The sequence below is a fragment of the Portunus trituberculatus genome, chromosome 47 (assembly GCF_017591435.1).
Source record: "Portunus trituberculatus isolate SZX2019 chromosome 47, ASM1759143v1, whole genome shotgun sequence".
NCBI classification, from domain to species: Eukaryota; Metazoa; Arthropoda; class Malacostraca; order Decapoda; family Portunidae; genus Portunus; species Portunus trituberculatus.
Genome location: NC_059301.1, coordinates 17,686,241 through 17,700,868, shown reverse-complemented (window position 1 = coordinate 17,700,868; position 14,628 = coordinate 17,686,241).

The window sequence follows — 14,628 nt, the reverse complement described above, 5'->3', positions numbered from 1 at the left end:
GAGAAATTAGGTATCCAAGAAGGACGAATCAAGATTCGAACCCTGTCAAGTTGTCAAACTGATGTAAACATTTTAGCTGCGGAAAAATGAAATCCGAAGCAATTTTTCTTACATGGCTAGATTTCACACACACACACACACCGTGTAGTGTAGTGGTTAGCACGCTCGACTCACAATCGAGAGGGCCGGGTTCGAGTCCCGGTAAGCGGCGAGAGAAATGGGCAAGCCTCTTAATCTGTAGCCCCTGTTCACCTAGCAGTAAATAGGTACGGGATGTAACTCGAGGGATTGTGGCCTCGCTTTCCCGGTGTGTGTTGTGTGTGATGGGGTCTCAGTCCTACCCGAAGATCGGTCTATGAGCTCTGAGCTCGCTCCGTAATGGGAAAGACTGGCTGGGTGACGAGCAGACGACCGAGGTGAATTACACACACACACACACACACACACACACACACTAATGATAATAACAATACTGCTGCTATTACTGCTCCTCCTCCTTTACACACATACACACACTTATGCTAATAACTAGTGATAAATGCTGCTGCTCCTCCTCCATCTCCTCCTACTGCTACTATTACTACTACTACTTTTACTCTACACACACACACACACGATAATCCTATTATTTACTACTACTACTACCTACTACTACTACCACTACTACTACTACTACTACTACTACTACTACTACTACTACTACTACTACTACTGTACGCCCTCAGACACTTCCATTCCTCATTCCTTTCTACTATCACTACACTTTATGCATTTCAGGCGGTCAACATAAAGAAAAACTGAGAATTGTAGGAAATGTTGAAGAGTTGTCAGGCCCTACATAAGGGATTGGGGATGGTTGGCGGTGGGGGGGATCATGGTGGGCGCCAGGTGGTTTGAACTGGGATATACATAACCATTGCCTTATTTAGCAGAGTAATGGGCTGCTTATATATTTTGGTTGTTGATTCTGGCTTTGCTTCACTCTCTCGGTCTGGAAACACAGATTAGTGCAGACAGACCTTTAAAGAAGGCATGACAGAGCTGCCCCTGTGGGTCAACATTTACGTATGTAATTCATTTTCAAAATCGTGATAAAAAAAAAAAGGCACTCATACTAGAATGCATTAAATTTTTTAGGCACAGCAATATGATAATGTTACCAAGTCAATTGTTTACAAAGCAAAGTCCAATGAACCGTCTGTATTTGAAACTAACGGTGCCACAAACACATCATAATGTCAAGAAAGAAAGCACAGCTACACTATATCATTTAACATTTTCCGTTTATAAAAAACTTTTGCTTTTCATCCAAATAAAGGAAACACAGATTCCTTGTCATATACAGGTTTTTATTTTCTATTTTGGTACCGTTAAATAGACTAATTTGAATATACGAATAGTTAGACTAAATTTCAAGGAATATTATTACTTTGGTCATGTTTTCCATATTTTCTAAGTGATATATCAAGCACCAAAATAATCTTAGACATGCTAATTAAGAAAAGTTAGTTAGGTATATCTTAAGCAGTGCCTTTAATGTAATGTTTTCGATAAACAATATCACAACTAGACCTGACTCTTTTGCAACTTGAAACTTGCTGTATTTTGCTAATAACAAGTCAAATATCAGAACAATGCCAACTCCATTTATAAAAGAAAAATATCGTTACCCTTATACCAAAATTATTCTTTTTGCAAGTTTGGTGAGTGACTCCTCCCATCCTCACTCTCACACTCCATCTCTCCTTTCCACCTCCTCCTCTACCTTTTCCTGCACCTGGAGCCCCCAAATCATCTAGAAACACATGCAAAACCACAGAAAATCTTTCCATAGCAGAAGGCAGGCAGTGGGGCCGACCGAGGTAGAGCTAGGCGTATGTGAGGCGGAGCAGGCCTGGAGCGGAGCAATGATTGATGGAGAGAGTGCGGTATGGAGCAAAGCAGTGATTGGTGAAGTGGGTGCAGATGCAGGTGTGCACATTGGTGTGGGAACAGGTATAGGAGCAGGATGGGAAGGGTCTGTGTATCCAGGATATCGGGTGTGGTGGTGTTGTGTGATATCACTGATATGTTATAGTGTGTGATGGTAGTGGTAGTGTGGTGTGGTAGTGGTGATGGTGTTGCATGGTGTGGTATGGTGTATGATGGAAGTAGTGGTGTGGTGTGCTATGGTATGTTATGATGGTGTGGCATGGTGTGGTGTGGTGTGGTATGGTGTATGATGGTAGTGGTGGTGTGGTGTGGCGGTGGTGGCATGATGTACCGTGGTGTGTGATGTGGTGTGCTGTAGTGTGTTATGGTGTGTGATGGTAGTGGTGGTGTGGTGTGGCAGTGGTGGTGGTAGTGTGGTGTGGTGTGGCAGTAGTGATGATAGTGTGGTATGGTGTGGTGTGATGTGGTGTGATATGGTGTGTGATGAAAATGGTGGTGGTGGTGATGGTGGTGGTGTGGTGTGGTGTGGTATGGTGTATGATGGTAGTGGTAGTGATGTCACTGATGTGGTGTGCTATTAATTGTGTGGTATGTTGTGTGATGGTAGTGCTAGTGTGATGTGGTGTGGCAGTGGTGGTGGTGGTGGTCTGGTGTGGTGTTGTGTGGTATGTTATGGTATGTGATGTTAGTGGTGGAGTGGTGTAGCAGTGGTGATGGTGGTGTGGAGTGCTATGGCAACTACTACCAGCTGAACTGAAGTGTGTGTGTGTGTGTGTGTGTGTGTGTATGCAATAATGATAGTGAGTCTCACTTTTCCTGTAAGAATAAGATATAGATCTTTAAATTCATTATTTGGAGATTTAAGGAAATTTTTCTGTATCTGAAAAAATGTTTTCAGTATTCTAAGGAAATCTCACAAAACAATAGTGAGATCCCTGCTGGGAGACAACCAAACAACCGTGTATACACACACACACACACACACATATATATATATATATATATATATATATATATATATATATATATATATATATATATATATATATATATATATATATATATATATATATATATATATATATATATATATATATATATATATAGAGAGAGAGAGAGAGAGAGAGAGAGAGAGAGAGAGAGAGAGAGAGAGAGAGAGAGAGAGAGAGAGAGAGAGAGAGAGAGAGAGAGATATGGGGAGGGATGAAGAAGGTACAAGTAAGGTGGTAGTGTGGAGGGGAAGTGAAAAATGGCAGACTTATGATACACTAAAGAGGCAGCTTAGCTTTAGCTAATGATATCTACCATGAAAAAAAATTATGACAGATGTCACTTTAGTTAGAATTATAGGTAGAAAAACTGCTTCCCCAACTAGAGAACTGACTGTGCACAAACATTTTTGGCGCTCAGAAGTAATCCCGAGCACATTAAAATGCATCCTAATTAGATTTGATCTTTTACAATATTTTGACATTCCTCTTTATACAACATAGTAAAGGGCCTTTCTTTATCATAGAAGGTTCAGGTTTTTTTTTTCAATGAAACCAAAGTGTATAAGAAAGATAATATTGAAGTAGTTTACAAAGTATTGTACTATACTAGGATAAAATATACTTTAACAAATATACAAAATTATATGCAATCATGCAGCTTTTTTTTTTACCCATCAACCTAAAAATATGGTGATTCTTAATTTTAATTATCATAAATTAGTACTGGCACTTCCACCAGTGAATGCCTTAGTCAATGCCAATCTTTTAATTTTATAAGTAAAGAAAAATGAAGTGATGTATATACTAATATGATAAAGATTGTATGTCAATCAAAAGCCTCCCTAAATGCACCTCCTGTATCCTTAGTGTTGCTTAGGATTTGCATCTTTCCTTGTTGACCAATTTGTTCTATACAGGTATTCTCTGATATATGATTGGGTTAAGTTCCTGAAAATTCAATGGTAAAGTGATTGATCATATCACGGACTTAAGAATGAATACAAAAAAATAGTAATATGTTCCAAGTTCTTTATACATGTGTCTCCAAAAACCCATGAAATATCATATGTAAACACAGTCATTGCCTAAAGTAACAAAAGACATGTTGCATAAATAAAACAAACTCATGGAGTGCTATAAATTCATGTATGAAAACTTTTCCCTTTTGTAAATCACTGAACTGACACAGAAGTGATTCTCTATGTCAAAATAGTATCATGATGGGGATGAATGACAGTTTAGACAAGACATTAGGCCTTATCTTATTTGCAAATAGGAATACTGATGGTGGTTCTTAATTTCATCCCTTTTAGTTACTTTTTGATGATTGATATTCATATCTAGCAGTTAAGAGGCAATAAAAGTACATGTAATTTAATAAAATTTTCATCTTGTGCAGATGCTAACAATCTCATGCACATGTGCTAAGCATGGTAAGGTCCAGTGGATGACTTCCTGATCATAATCATCTTTGTTAGGAGATACAAAACTACAATGTGGTGACCCTCAACATCATGTTTCTGAACACCTTGACCCTTTACTTCTTGAAGCCCAACAATCTGCATAGCAATGACCTGGAAGGCATCATCAAGACCTCAGTGATAAGTTAAGGTGAATGATGCTGAATTAACTGAATGTTGCTCCATACACATTGTGTGTTAAAAATGGAGCAAGAATATAAACCTCCTGATGACTAGGATAAAAGCCAGGTACATCTACCTAAAACTAAAGACCCTTATTAATCCATGATAAAGACCAATCATCAAATTAATATGCAAAGATCCAAGATTCCTAAATACAATGAATAAAATAACCACTTACCATAAACATAATAACACGCATCTCAAAATTGAAATTCAGGTTGATATTTTTCCAAGGATCCATTATTGCTGGAATGCACCCATAAATGTAAAGGCCATGATGTTGAATTGGTGATAATTCCTAAAATAAATCCAGCCAAACTTACTAGGATATGACAAGCAAAACGCTAACAAAAGACACTGAAACATTTGCTTTCAAAATATTGTTTGTCACTGATGTAAGGTTGTTCATTCATTAATATTTGAAATGCACTGTTGATGTAATATTCTCATAATTGAAACATTTCTATTGGCCAGGGCTGTGGGACATACAATTCTTCCATAAGTGTTAAAACTTTTCAAAATAACAGATCTCTGATCTAATTATACAAATAAGATCCTTAATGATTTACAATGTTCTTCACATATGTGAACCTGTCATATCTGTAGACTGAATGGTGGTCACAACAGAGTAGCCTGTTCAAAATGACCTGCCCAACAGAACAATAATATTGTTATTAATGTTAATTAATGTCATCATGCAAATTTCTGACTTGTCTGATACTGGCACTGGGCTTATACAAATTAGGATCATACAACTAAAATATAATACCTATCCAATGTACAGAATGAAAGACCTATTCTTACCAATACCAAAACAAATACCATTTCATTTTCTACCAATACATTTTGATATCTTTTCTCTAGTACCACAGATGATAACAATCTTATTCTAGCCTTTAATTAATTTCCTTTTACAATAATTTTTCTTTAAGAAGTTACATATTTCAAAATATTGCAGATATAGGAGATCTATACAACACTGAAGTGAATCATGAAGATGTAGCAGTGTTGCATATAATAGTGAATGTTGCATGGTTCCACAGGCATTAATTAGTGCTTCTTTCCTCTAGGGAGACTGTGATCTAACAACACAAGCTTTGGTGTAGTGATAAAATTGATATCAATTACTTCAGAACCATACTTCCAAGAACTGATTATTTGATCACCATTGGCACTTTTTTAAGTTAATGTAATCAACTCCCAAGAAGTTATAACATATCACAACCACCGTTCAAATAATTGTTGCAATCTGTATTTCCAATTAGACCACAGCATCAAAACTCTTCATCTGCTACCAAATCCAGGTAGACATCAAATGATTCTCTATTGCAACTACCATCTGGCTTGTATACATACTTATGGAAAGTACCATCCACACAGATTGCTGAAATGGAATGATAATAATTCAGTATGAAATTTAGCACATAATCAAGAGTAAACAGATGCAAATATTCCATAAATTCATGCATTTGTAAAACACAAAATCAAGCAGGTTACAAAGATTGAGTACATGGCTAGACATGGCACATTATCAAATCAGTACTACACTGTTACAAAGTTTTTTGATTCATGCCTATTATATATAATGTTTTAAAGGACTAAGGCAGATCTTTTATAAACTATCACTTGTACTGCATACTAATGTGTGTTAGTTACTGACATACAGAAATTAGACAGTCATATTAATTTTTGTCAAGCGCCCAAGAGCAGGATGGATTTTAATTTGTATTAATCTGTTTTTATCTTTTATTTTATTATCATCATTACTTTATTTCATTGTTATTTCATTTATCTATTCATTCATTTTCATTATTATTACTATCTTTTGTGTCATGAGCAGAGATGTGTTTCAGAATCTTCCAGTTTAGGACAGAAAGAACTCATAGCTCAGTAGTTTGAGGAATTGGAGTTTACAGACAGTGAGGCAAAAAAGTATCCATACTGTTGAAAATCAACCTACTTTCAGAGAATTACAATAACTATTGTGTATATTGCTGTCACTTAAAATCATGACTTACCATACACAGAAGAATTGGCCCCAAATGCACATATGCAAGCACACTCAGGTGGAACAGTGAAGTTTGCTAGTGCCCACTGTGACTCCATGTATCCACCCAGGAAACCTATCTTTGAAAACCTGGACAGGAAATAGAATCAATCATACACATGCTTACTTATGATGAATGTAAAGGCTATTATTATCAATATCACAACTACTACTATAACCATTGTCATTGCTAATAAAAAATATCAATGTATCAGACTGGCATTCTCAGTGAAATAGGTAGCCACAAGGCACTCACACATGCACAAACATAATACAAGCTGTTTTTTAGTTCAGCAGTATCACCCATGGCTGGTATGTGACAAGAATAAAATTATAATGCACTCACAACTTGAGGACATTTCTTTGATCAAGCAGTTACTGTTCTCCCTATGAAGAGTATGGGAGGAGAGGCAGGGCCATTTATTGTGTGCGGAAGGTCTCAGCCCACCCATAGATCAAACTTTTATAAGCTGTTAGATCTCTGAGAGCTCCGCACATGATCTTCAAGACTTTGGTGAAGTGCACACACATTCCCAACAAATGATCAAAATCCAGCTTGGGACACACATCTTAATTGGGAAAGGAAATTATTCCACAATGACTATACTGTTTGAGTAAGTTGCATAGCACTCCGGGGTCTATTCACATCAAGACTCAATAACAGAACTAGTTTATCACTAATAGTTTTGTTTAATTTCTGCATTCAAAACTAATCCTCACTTACCCTTATCAGGCACAACAACTATATTTTTGCTTCAGTTATCCTTCTTGCATAATATTTTTTTTAGATATCAACCAAAATCACCTGTAACTATCACAATTTTTACATAATGAGAAATGTAAGAAATACTTACGTAGAACGTCGATTCAAGTGAGTATTTTTCAGTGCAAATATATGGATTGTGCCTTTGTCACTGGAGCAGCACAGGAACTCACTATTACTGCTGAAGTTTATGCTGTAAAATTTAGGAATATCAAGTTTCTAAAAATTCACATCTTATGTTATTAACATTATACATATCCTTAAACGGTTGTAAAGAAATTTCTATCAAATAGTACAATACATTTTAAAACATTACACTTCATACTCCTGTAACCATAATTATGTCTTTTGAACTCATGAGAGAGAGAGAGAGAGAGAGAGAGAGAGAGAGAGAGAGAGAGAGAGAGAGAGAGAGAGAGAGAGAGAGAGAGAGAGAGAGAGAGAGAGAGAGAGAGAGAGAGAGAGAGAGAGAGAGAGAACATTTCACAACTTACCAATACAGAGTTGCTGGGTCAGAACCTCTCCTCAGCTCAGCTAGTAACACTCTCCTAGCAGTCTCCCATACTCGAATCAGAGTGCCTTTGAGTGAGGCTGTTGCAAGCAGTGTACCCTCCCTATTTATACTAAGACAGGCTAATTCACTTTGGTGTGCTTGTATAGTGAATGGAGCTTGAGAAACAGTAGTTTCTGTTGTTAAAAGATCCTGAAAAAATATTTTAATATGATTAGTGAAAGACATTTCCTTACATTCAAATTGAAGCACATACTGTTAGTCTATCTGATTTCATGGAAATAAATGAACTTTTTAATTATCTAGTCCTCTGATGACTTGATTTCTGAGAAAGTATCTCCTGAGGCAGAAGAACCTCCACAGACATTTCCTTCTTACTTTGTTCATGTGCTTGAGCTCTACTACCAGCTCTTTCACACATGCACTCCTTTATGTCATCTTTTCACTATTCTGCTCATGTAAATCATTCAGAAAATTAAAGAACTAATGTCATTTTGAATACGGTTAGATTAAGTACAACACTGAATCAAGATGCAATCATTTGTATTTACTTTATTTCATAAAAACCTAAGATATTTTCCTTAATTCCAAAAATATAGTAGAATATCTGAGGCCCAAGACATCTGGAACATGTATTAATTATAAATCATGAATAGTATCAATCATAAATAATAATAATTATATATCAATAATATACTTTCAAAAGATGATCAAACTTGAAAAAGTTATCAGAATACTAACTACTAACTGTACAGCACCAAGTTTGTGGGCAGGGAAGCATAATATGTGTCTGTCAGCCGATGGAAGTGGGGATACTTCGCAAAGTCCTAACAGATTGTCCCGTGTCTCACATGTAAAGAGTCGTTGTGGAGAATGAGGGAAAGAAAACACGTGGATCTGTCGCCGACATACCACAACCAATCTGAAATCAGGAATACATAATTGGTAAGAAGAATCTATTTTGAAAAGCATATTCCTGTAAATATTTATTATATTTACAATAAACTACAAAGAATGACTATAGTGATAAGATAATACAGTCAATATTTAATGTAATTTCTGTAAAGGTTGCAATAAGAGAAACATGAGGATAAATGGTGTGAATTATGATATGAAAGTAAGTTAACATGTTATTCAAATCTAAGTAACATGAGAGATACAACCCCACTTCTTACTTGTTCATGTTAAGGTTGACACAACAGTTTTGAAAGAGCTTAACTAATAGTAAAAAAGTAAGCTTTTATTTCCTGAAGATAGGCTAACAAACATCTGGTTTCATATTAAGGTAGGGCAAGCTTCTGCACTTTACCTCACATAGTAAATAAACATTTCTTAAAAAGAACACCACCTAGTCCACAGAATATCTACAGTAATCTCTATTGAATCACATTGTGAGTTAAGCTGATGCAAAGGTTCTTAGGAATGTGTTGAATATATGAAAGAAGGCTAAAATTTAAAGAAGCACAATTTCTTACCTGTCTTTCCTAAGTCTTACTGCCAATACTGGAACTGAGAAAGTAAACTCTAGGACCAGCTGGGATTTGCAATCATCATATATGAGAACAGTGTTGTCTGCATACTTTGGAACTGCACCACCTCCAACCATTGCTAGCAAGTTTGAGCGGTGCAACATTTCTCCATGCCCAACACTTCCAGCAATACTTTCCTCTGAAATTAATATCACAACTATCAGTTTCCAGTTGAGAATTCAGTTATGGAAACTGGGTTCAGTGTAATTCATCTGAATGGAATACAATCATGTCATGGAGAAAGAAAATGGAGATAAGGAGTGCATGCTGCCCACAAACAATGAGTTAGATGGGCAGACTCACAGACTACCTTCCTTTAAGTTTTACAAACCAAAATAAAGTTAAACTTTATAATTTGGCAATACAATTTTGGAATCACTGGACAAAATCTAGAGCAGCTGGCTCAACTTTACTCTTGCTTTAAATCAAAAGATAATTTTTAGGAAGATATAATGTTGATTATAAAGCAAGCAAGGACACCAAGCAAGACAGGAATGGCAAACCTTATATTTACAAACACAGCAACTCTTACTTACTTAGGTGTGCTTTTTCTGTGAGTGGTTCCACATTGTATATTCTGACACCTGAGTCCATACAGCAGATGAAGCATCCTGTGAGGAAAGGTAACTGAATATGTCTTCATAATCTATATCAGCAAAAAACATCAATGTATTAATAATTCATTTCTTCAATTTACATATATATCTACACAAGTAATCTCCTCCAGCACAAGAAGCTTACCAATGTATGAAATCAGATAAGCTTGTTAGCTATGCATTTTAGTCTGCAGTTTACACAATAAAATGTACATAAATAAAATTTTCACTGAGTTACAATTTCATTAAAAATTGCATTTACATATGAATAAAATGTGCAGAATTGGATAAAGGTCCAATATAAATCAGACACCTTATTTTTTTACTATTTTCTTCCTAACCTTCACAAAACCTATTGTATATACAACTATACAATAATATAGAGTAACAGAAGATTACCACCAACCCATTATCCCACAAGAAGCTTGGGAAGCTGTGGGAATGCAAGGTTTTCAGGTTTGGTGAGAAAAAAAATTATTATTTCCTGGGGAGTAAATCATCAAAATTGACTAAAACATGGCAGATTATGTAAAGCACATTAGTAAAGGTTAGGTTAGGTTAGAATATGTAAAGCATGGTAGTGATTTATTTTGTCATGGCGTGAAATTTTTTATACATTGTTTGTGTTATTATGATTGCAGAATGTGCTTTAAGGTGTATTTTAAGTGATTCTGGTCACATATTTGTAGTGCTTTTAGTGATTCTGATCATTTGCTCCCCAGAAAATATTGGTTTTCATCTTACCACACTGAAAACCCCACATTCTCACAAGTCCTGCTTGTTGTGAGCAGATATAAAAGCCTGGCTCAGGAGAAATACCAAGTCATGGTAGAATCAAGAGGGTTGGTGACATTTTTACGCCACTTTATACTATCATATAGTATGTATACTGTGGATTTTGTAAAGGTGTAGCAGAAAGTAATCAAATAGTATGGCACTGGAGTTATGCTGGACCATTAGCCAGAATTGGAAATATCAGCACCGTCCTAATATAGACATCCCTTTAGCTGTCCTTACTTCCAGGCTCACCCTTCGCAGCTCTTTCACTCAGCTGACAGGATGTGGAAATGGAAATATGAAAACCAAAACTAACTTAACCCTACCTTTAACATAACGTAACCTAGCCTAACACTAACTTTAACCTAACTTAGCTAACATAACCTAGTTGAGGCGATATGCACTGCTAATATGTCTTCCTTAGAACCCTGAGGTTGTTAGGTTATGCTTGCTTGGCTAGGTTAGTTTTGGCTATCATATTTTCATCTCCACATCCCATCAGCTGAGTGAAAGAGCTGCAAAGAGGGATCTCGGACACAAGGTCAGCTAGAGGAACATCTACATTAAGACAGTGACAAAATATCTCTAAAACCAAAACTTACAATATTGTCACAAGTTGTGTAAATTATATATAATAAAAAAAAACATGTAGTTCAATAGTCGGTTACTCACCTGGTTAGCCACCCTTAGCTCCCAAACCAGAAAAATACAATGAAGAGTAGGAAAAAGGTAGCTAGGAAAATGGGTACGCCTGTCAACTTTAGATGTAGATTACTGGATGATTGTAACAAACTGTGAGTGGACTGGAATGTGTACACATTGAAACTGTTCAGAAATGCAGGATATATTATTGTGCAGCAAACAGCAGCACATGTGTGTATGCATATTAATCCACAAAGTTGTACAGAATGTCGCCTAAATGACTGTGAAGGGCTGATTTGAAGGATGGCAGTGAGTTCAGAGCAACAACATGGTCAGGCAAAAAATTCCATAAACGGACACACCAGAATGAGAAAAATCGAGATCTAAGATCCACTGAACTGTACTGGCGAGTTAATTTAAAACGGTGTCCACGAGTATGTGCATGTGGTGTTGTGATGAATAAATCTTCGAGAGAGATAGAATACTCAGAGTGGAAGATCTTCCAGTACTTTATTATGTCAGCACGAGTAAGGCGTCCACGTACAGAGTAGAGGTCAAGAGCTAACAAACGCTCTTTGTAGGACAGTCCAGTCATTCCGTCTATGTGTCGAGTCCACGACCTCTGAACACTTTCTAGCATCTTTAGGTCTCCAAGATAACATGTGTTCCATAGGCATGAACAGTATTCTAGTAGTGGTCTTACATGTGTAATAAACAGATTTAGCATAAAATTCTGTGATCTACAAATAGTTGCTTTTAGTAAATTTGCTGCCAGACCTGCAGCCTTGTTAACTGTAGTTTTTATGTGCATGTGGAAGCGTAAAGAAGTGTCAACCAGTACACCAAGATCCTTGTGGGCATTAACCTTTTGTATATCTGTACTATTGAGTGAGTAGGTGTTATATGGGCCTATGTCTTGCTCTGGAAAAGTGCCTCTGTTGAATCTCAGTGTGACACACTTATCTATATTTAAAGAAAGCCCCCAGGAGTTTGATATTCTATATATAGAGTTGATATCACGTTGGCAGTTAGATATGTCAACAACTGTGTGGGTGTGCGGCAAGTTACGAATGGGCAGATAAATCTTTAGATCGTCAGCAAATATTTTGCAATCACTCTTTATGTAAGACGGTAAGTGGTTTACATAGATAATAAAAAGTAAAGGACCGAGAACTGAACCCTGGGGTACTCCACTGGGGATTAACCTGTGACTGCTTGGGACGCCTGTAACAGAAACAGACATTGTTCGCTGAGTGAGGAAGTCTTTGATCCACTGTAGGAGGACACCAGAGATGCCAAGACAGGAAAGTTTTTGTAGGAGAATAGTGTGGTTGACAACATCAAATGCTTTAGAAAAATCAAACAGAATTAAGTCTACTGTATATCCACTGTCTAGCCATGATGTGATAGAGTTGTAAGTAAGCAGTAGTTGGTCCTCAGTTGATCTCCCACTCCTGAAGCCAAACTGGTCTGTAGATAAAATGCCATTACTATTAAGATATTCTGTAAGACCGTCAACCACTATGCGTTCAAGAGTCTTGCAACACACTGATGTTAGGCTTATTGGTCTATAGTTTAACGGCTGATGGCGGGAGCCTTTTTTGAAAATAGGGGTAATTTGAGATACTTTCCACTTCCTAGGAAGTATGCCTGTTGACATTGACTTCTTAAAAATAAGAAAGAGTGGAAAAGTTAGATTTGGGCAAGACTTTAACAGTTGAGGGTGAATACCATCCGGGCCCATACTGGAGTTAGGGTCTAGTAGAGAGAGTTTCTGACGAATGTCTTCCTGTTGTATGTCAATATGTGCTATTTGGGAGTCGCTATGTTGGTGAGGAGCAGGATACAAGTTTTTGTTCTCAAAAACAGAGGCAAAACTGTCAGCAAATAACTCAGCCATCTGATAACAGTCAGTAGTTAATGATCCATCTGTTAACTTTAAAGGACCTACTGTCGGGGCACAAACTTTTTTCTTGCGCACATACTGGTGCAGAGCTTTAGGGTTATGACACAAGTTTTTTACAAGAGCCTCTTCATGTTCTTTTTGGGAAATAATGTGGAAGTTTCTGAATTGAGAATTAACATGATTGAAATTATTTAAAGCAATTTGAGCTTGAGGGGAGCGACGACCATGTGTAGCCCTTTGTAATTTGTATGATGACCATAATCTGTTTTGCTCTCTTTTTAACTGGTGGGGAGGCTTGAAGGTTTTAAAAGTGGGTTTGGAAGACTTTAGTGGTACAAAGAAATCTATACGAGGTGTGACAATGTCAAGAAACTTTTCATACATTAGATCAGATGAAAGATAAGCATGTTCAAACTGCCTGAAGACATTAAATAATTCCATAGGTAAGTGTTATTGTTCTGAGTTTGTCTCCGTCTAGGGTGTGAGCTGTTCACTGGCCAGGCTGTGCTACTGGACCACCAATGATTGAAAAGTGGTTAGTGGTGACTGGACGATGCATACAGAGTCCTGGAATTACATCCTATACTGAAGAAATGAAGCTCACTGTGAAGTCCTTGAATACCTCTGACACAGATAAGTTGGCAAGTCTTGAGTTCAGGAATGGTCTCAGATATCTACTTATTATTCCCCCAAGCCAGTCTTACCATGATCTTGGTTGAATCTTATGCTGTGGACCTTCTCTCGAGCTGCCATGATATTCTTAAGCTGCATGAGGCATAGGCCCAAGATAGGGCAGGGATCTGAGTCGCAGTTTTGTTTCTGTTGAAGGTAGAAGTTTACTGTGTTCGATTCCGTTCACCTCGGCTTCTTGTGGTACATATTTTTCACTCTGCAATTATCTACGTAATATGTGAACACAAGTTTTAAAGGAAAATGGTGTAGTACTTATTCTTGATAAAAATTAAATAGATTTATAGCGTAGGATTAATTCTATGGCAGCGATCATAATCCAGCATGATAAAAGTCCAGACAAGTTGAGAGGACACCCAAACAAAGGCGTTCATACAAAAACAAACATTGTAGCTTGTGAACCTGTGACAGGAAACTAATGAAAACACCTACAAAATTATAATTACGATTTTGATACATTTTTTCAATTTTATTTGCTCAACAATTGTCAGTACATGATGACGCGATGAAGTCAGCCCCAACAACATCCTCGGTAAGTGGTTGCAGAAATCTGTGCACCTCTGAAAGTACCTAAATAAGTAAATAGAGTAAATTAATAAA